This window comes from Chinchilla lanigera, unplaced genomic scaffold (genome assembly GCF_000276665.1).
Source record: "Chinchilla lanigera isolate Chin_1 unplaced genomic scaffold, ChiLan1.0 scaffold00122, whole genome shotgun sequence".
Taxonomy (NCBI): domain Eukaryota; kingdom Metazoa; phylum Chordata; class Mammalia; order Rodentia; family Chinchillidae; genus Chinchilla; species Chinchilla lanigera.
Genome location: NW_004955523.1, coordinates 1,610,331 through 1,616,750, shown reverse-complemented (window position 1 = coordinate 1,616,750; position 6,420 = coordinate 1,610,331). Strand labels below are relative to the sequence as shown.

General features: G+C 53.3%; 1 protein-coding gene across 1 annotated transcript in view; it reads right to left on the bottom strand.

Annotated features, from left to right (window-relative positions):
- Positions 1-5,458, bottom strand: part of Elmsan1 (ELM2 and Myb/SANT-like domain containing 1) — a gene marked incomplete in the record, with an annotated part of 62,775 nt that extends 57,317 nt beyond the window's left edge. The window contains 1 exon segment of the mRNA XM_013507123.1: positions 5,081-5,458.
- Positions 5,459-6,420: the final 962 nt, after the last annotated feature.

Below are 6,420 nucleotides of genomic sequence, written 5' to 3'. Positions count from 1 at the left end.
CCTGGAAGAGATCTGGAAGAAGGCCTGAGCCTCCAGTGGGAGAGCACAACCCCCTGGAAGAGATCTGGAAGAAGGCCTGAGCTCTGCCGCCTCCCGCAGTGGGAGGGCACGCGGCCTCTGGGAGTAGCTGTTGGCTTGTAAGTTGCCCCCGAGCACACACAGAGGAAGCAGGTACTGATCTGGGCATGGACTCCTTGCAGGCCTCTTGTACTGGCTTAAACAGGGAGGCTGGGGAGGGGCACAAGGGCAGGGCACGGAGCAAGGTGCCCGCTACATACCTGGACTTGGCAACCGGGCTTACACCTTCCATCTGCAATCCTGGGTGAACCAACTGCGGTTTCAGGCCTATTCCCTGGTTCTCTTCTCCAGCGAACCCCCCTACCCACTCTAAGAGCCTTTCTTTCTCACCTCCCGTGTTTGTCTCCTAACTTACAGCTCCCAGGATCTACCTTCCCATGAGACAAGGGAGTGAGTACCTCAGTGTGTTCACTCAACTGGTGCGGATTCAAATAGTCAAGCTTAGCAGAGAGAAGGTGAGGGAGATACGGAAGGAAAAAAACAGAAGAAAACATAGCCGTGTAAACCCGCTGCTCCAGGGAGCAACAAGCCCGGGTGAAGGGTCTTGAGCCCAATGCGGCCGGGATAACGTAATACAAACACCTCTGCTCGGCGAAGGAGACCGCGGCATGTAAACACACGCCCGTTTCATACTCCACGGCCCCCTCTTTACCTGGTGCTCAACCTTAGCGACTACAGCTTCTTCCAGAGCTGGGGCAGCAGGTGAAGATGCGTGTGAGCATCCAGAGCCAGTACGTCTGCTGCCTGTCTGTCCTCCCTCTCTGTGAAGATGGAGGGGGATCTCCTAAAGCACTGCAAGGTTAATCTCGATTATATTCTTTATTTTTCGTCTTACACACTGACAGATTCCATCTTCCCAGTGACACTGACCACCAGTCAGCTCTTCCCCCTGGGTGTGACCTAGCTCAAATTTTTTCCTATCTGCTGAGACTACACCTGGAAGGGTAGCTGGAAGATGTCAAATTGCAGGTGCCTGACAGGGGCACTGGAGGATTGAAGAAATGAAGGTTAGAGGATAAAAAATTTGTTTTCTCAAAGTTTTAAGTAATCACATTTATCACAATTTTTTATGGTTTCTGGGCTCTGTATCTTTCTTAAGGTCTTCTTTCTCTCGTAGTTAGAAAGTATCTATTTTTCTAATTCAGTTGCATTTATATGCATAGCAAGCTCTTTTGTCTATATAGAGATTATGTTTAAGACTAACTTTATACCATACAATGTATCTTTTGAATTCTGAACTATGTGTGTGCGTTAGCTTGTCAAACAGACAACCAAGTGAGCTGGGGCTGCGTGCAGCTCGCTGACGGAGTGCTGGCCTGGCATGTGCAAGGCCTGGATTCAATCGCCACCGCTACAAAGGAAAAAAACTATGGGGGAAAAGAATCTCTTTTATTTGTAAATAAAACAAAAAAGTTAAAGAATCTGGCTTTTAGGTTATATTTTATGGTATGCAGATTACATCTTGATTTACAAAGAAAGAATCTGGCTTTTAAGGCAAGGTTGTGATTCAGTTTGAGAACTGTGGGGAGGCCACAAAGCCCCACTCATCAAGCCTAAGGCAGGGGTGTAGCCAGGATGTCCCCAAGACTCAGCTTCGGGGTTTAGCCTGGTTTTACAGGGTCGGCTCTTGAAGGCAAAGCAAGCCTGCAGCCAGCCAGGAAGCAGCCTTCCCCTCCTCACCAGGCTCGCCTGAGAGTTGGTCTGGCCTCCTACCAGCCAAACTGACCCTCAAAACTGCGCCAAGGTACAGGGCATCACAGGGAAAGGCAACTGAGCCAAACCAGGCAAGGAGGAGCCAATGTCCGACCCGGGCAGAGGCTGTTTGGCACCAGGGGGAAAAGGTACTAGAAATGGAGAAAACTCATGAAGTGTAAAGCCAGACGGAGCCAGGGAAGACTAACAGGAGAACAGAGGCAGGTTTGGGTAAACGTTTAGAATTAGGACAAGCAGCAGGGCGTGGTGGTGCACGCCTGTAAATCCCAGCACTTGGGAGGCTGAGGCAGGACGATCATTGCGAGTTCCAGACCAGTCTGGGTCACAAAGTGAGCTCAAGGCCAGCCTGAACTGCATAGCGAGACCCTGTCTCAAAAAAAAAAAAAAAGAATTAGGACAAAGAACCATGGATCTTGGCCCTGGGCTTTTGTGTGTGCCCATGCACAGGTGGACAAAACGGAACTGTTAGTGCCGTTTGTACCATGGTCGTCACTGAATGTTTACTGGGACTTGCTATGAATAGAGCACCAGGCTGGGGATACAAAGATCTATACAATAAGGGCTTCCATTTTATTTTTAAAGTCATAAGTTTTTAGCCGGTAGCATTCGGGAGGCTGAGGCAGGAGGATCATCACCAGGAGTTCAGGCCAGCCTGGGCCACACAGTGAGCTCAAGGTCAGCCTGAACTGCATAATGAGACCCTGTCTCCCCGGCCCCACCCCGCAAAAAAGCGATAGGTTTTTATTCACCTACAAGCACATTTAAGCAGCTGAACAAAGGGTGTAAGTACAACCTTGGCCCAAAGGAGAAGAGGAAAATTCTGACACCAGGATTCCAGGTTTTCCTCAACCCAAGGCCTCAGGCAGAGGTTCCCGGAGTCCTGGGAGGGCTCACGTGGTGGGAAAATCCTAAGCACGGGGCATGAACAGGACTAGAGGAGAGCAGGACTAGGATGGAGAAGGGAGGAAGAGGGAAGCATCCAAGCCGCCAAAGCAGCACGGAAGGCAGGGGCCATGTCCACGGCACGAACACCCAGAGCAAGTCCCTGCGTCAGGGCCGTGAATCAGGACAGGAGAGCCGCGGAGGCCAGAGCCCTGCAGACAGGCCGGACTGCCAGCCTCCAAGTTTGACTCTCACCATGCAGACGGTGGGTAGCCACCGAAGGTTGTGAGCGGGAGGGTGACCCTTGAAAACAGGCATTTTAAGTGAGATTACAGAGCAGCCCTTTATCTGAGGCTTATTCAAAGCCCTGTGTGTATTTCAAGGGGCACTTGAGAGAGAAAGTCGTAAGGCGTTTGCCCCGTGTCATGCAGACCAAAAAAAGAAGGTTTAAGGGTCTCACAAAGAGATGCTTCAGTGAGAATGAGGAACGAGGGGGCATGTTTTAAAGGACGAACTAACTCTGTAGGGCAGAAGAGCCAGCCACAGCATCTGGAAGCACGCAGTTCTCTTTCCAGCCTGGAACGCCCTCCTTAACTGTGGGTGTTTGCCTCCTTTTTTGGAGGTGACTTGGGATGCCAAAACCTTGGGCCGTGGCGTAGAGTGATCAGCCGGGAAGAGGCAGGTGAGGAAATACAAGTACCAGTCCTGAACAGCATGAAAGGCCTTCAGTCTAGGACCACCTGCTTCCACGGGACTTCCGTCTGCCTCTCTCAGCAGCACCCTGAGGTGCCACTGTCGCCCAGATCCCTAAATACCTCCAGCATGTCTCCCTCCCGAAACAATGAAATGATTTCTTCAATCTGGCAACTTTTGAATCAGAGCTTTTCCATTCCTGCCTCTGATTGTGCATAAAGGGAGCGGGCAGGGTTGTTCACGGGCAGCGAACTGGGCTGTGACTTCAAGCCATAAATCAAGATTTCTGGGGGCTGGGGATTTAGCTCAGCGGCAAAGGGCCTCCCTGGCAAGCACAAGGTCATGAGTTCGGTTCCCGGTACCGGAGAAAAACCAAAAAAAAAAAAAGAATGGACACAATCCTAAAAAAAAAAAAAAATTTCTGTAAGGTAGGAGAGGAAGTAGGGACTGAGTTTCTCCTCTTAAACCGGGGGCTATGTATCACTGCAGGGCAAACTGTGAATGCAGACGCAAAGCCAACCAAATCAGCAAAAGGGCCTGAGTTTTGGACAAAGAAATCAGCCAGATTGAGCTGAAGATGTGGATCGACAACTGTTCTAGGTAGTTCCGTAACTCCAGGGAGCCCAGCTTCCTGCTCTGTCTGGCCCAGGAGGGCCTCTGGACATGTCATCTCTGCAAGGTTCTACATAAACACTAAGGATCACAAACGCATACTTCGTTGTGAGGTCAGAAGGGAATGCACTCCTCTCCTGCCCCTCAAGCCGCACACGGGGCACCACAGGGCCTTGCTCAAGTGCTCCTGGTCAGGTGATACAGCTAGCCAGGAACTGAGAGTCAAGCCCAGTAAAAACCAAGTGTTCCTAGAACAGGGGGTTGTGCAACCACTGGTGACGCCTACTGCAGTGAGGCTTTTGCTCTAAACCTCATTCCCCTATGGCTACCGTGACCTCATACCCCAGACTTTCCAGAACTGCCCCGGTTTTACATTTTGTCCTGGAGTGTCTGGAAGCACAGAGGTACTGCTGGCGACCGCGCCCTAATATTTTGGTTTCACAAATGGTCACTGTACCCGTGACACACAGCTGGCAGGAGGCTGCAAAACAGCATTTCCTTCCAGGTGGATGAAGCTCAGTTGCCCAGGTGGGGAGAAGGCCAGGCCTGGAGGCATTCCAGCATGCCAGGGTCATCCGGGCCTACCACGCTGAGCAGAGGAGCAGACCAGGCACGTCAGCAGAGCGATGCCACCCAGTCACCTAGCAACCCAGCAGGGCTGGCACTGCCCTATGAGTCTACCGTTTGGGACAGGGTGTGAGCGAGTTGTGATCTGGGACGGCCCTGCACACATGCAGTGGGTGCTTTCTCATTTTGGAGCGGAGGGACTGTAGGATCACCACTACAGCTGCTGCCTCCGAGGCCCTCCAGGAGGAACTGTCAGCCTCCTCTGCACACTTGCAGGCTTGGCTCCCTTCCTCCGGGGCAGCCTCTTGTAGATGTGAGGACCCCCAGTACGGGCTCTGCTGCAGGCTTACTCAGGAAGTAGGCCTGGGGCTCCCAAGGAGAAAATGTGCATGAGTCACTCCTCTGCCTCCCCTCCCCAACTCCCCCTGGACACGCCTGGCCGGCCGCCAACAGTCTCAGAGCCCCAGCACTTTGCCTTTGGCCATGGAGCACATTTCCCCTTTGCCCAGCACACAATAAAGAAAATGGGTCCCACCTACAAAGTTTCTGCCGCTGACTTTAAGGTTCAAAGTCCAGCTCGCCAACTCACACACAGCCAGCCCCAGTCCTCCGCTCCTGCAGTTCTGCTAATTCAAACGTCTTCCTGGCTTTCCCGGGAAGGGAGGTCGATAGCCATCTCCTATCTCCTCTTCCTGCTGACGTCATCCCGTATTTTCTCCAGACACAAACCAAGATACAATTCCTGGCAGTGTTCAGGCTGCCTGAGGAGTGCAGGGATCCTGCCCTGCAGAGCCCACTCCAACTCTGGCTTTTGGCAAAGGTTAAGAGAAAGGCAGGGAAACAAAACACCTAGCTGAGGTTAAAAGGCAAAAGAACACAGAGACACAGCCCAGGCCCAGATCTAGCCCGGGCATTTGCAATGCAAATCGGAGTTTTGTTCACCACCACCAAGGTCTTGCACAATAGCCTGTGTATAAACATCCACGCCAACAATGCCTGGCTGTGCAATCAGGCTGTAATTACAGGCCGGCAGGAAGCTGCTGCTAGGAACTGCACCATGCATTCTCCAGATCCCATCTCAGTCTCCACGGCCCGCACACACATTCCTGCACACAGCCCCGCGTCCCCGTCGCCGCCGCCACGCCGCTGTTACGGCTGCGCACTCACTAGGGAGCCGGGCGCCAGCCGCTCTGCCCGCCAAGCCCCAAGTTACTCTGCAGGGGTGTCATCCCCTCCGCCGTCCTTCAAAAACAAAACAAAACAAAACAAACAAACAGAAACCTGGCGCACTGGGGCCACCGAGGGCGCTGGGAACTACCCCCAAAGTTCCCAGCCACGTTCCTGCAGCACTAGCAGTTTTAGAGAACAGAAAGGAACCAGATGCCAGAGTCCACTGGAAGCGGCTTTCTGCGCTTTATATAGAAAACACGCGCATATGTACGTGGGTGTGCTGACAGTTTTTATGGTTAAATTGCGAAGTGTTAGGCCTTAGCGATCACCGCCGGGCTGGGGGAGTCGGGGAGGGGAGCGACAGGATAGGGGGCCCCGCGAGTCGCGGGGACAGGAGGGATGGGGGTCTGGGAGCTCCTCGGGTTGTTTACTGGAAACGCGCAGAGCCATGTCCCCAGACGTCTGCGTTACTCTGCGCTTCATCACTGCAGGGCTGAGAAATAAAAGTGGAGGGAAAGTTCCTGGAACTTCCTCCCTGCAGCCCCGTCCGGGCTGCGAAGAGGACAGAACTCTTCCCAAGGAAACGCCAGGCGGGGGCTCCGGGGCCGCGAGCGCAGCCCGCAGGGACGGGGCGCGGGTCGAGGCCCTCGAACCCCCTCCCGCACGCACCCCTGTTCCCGCAAAGGGCGCCCGCGACAGTCCCGG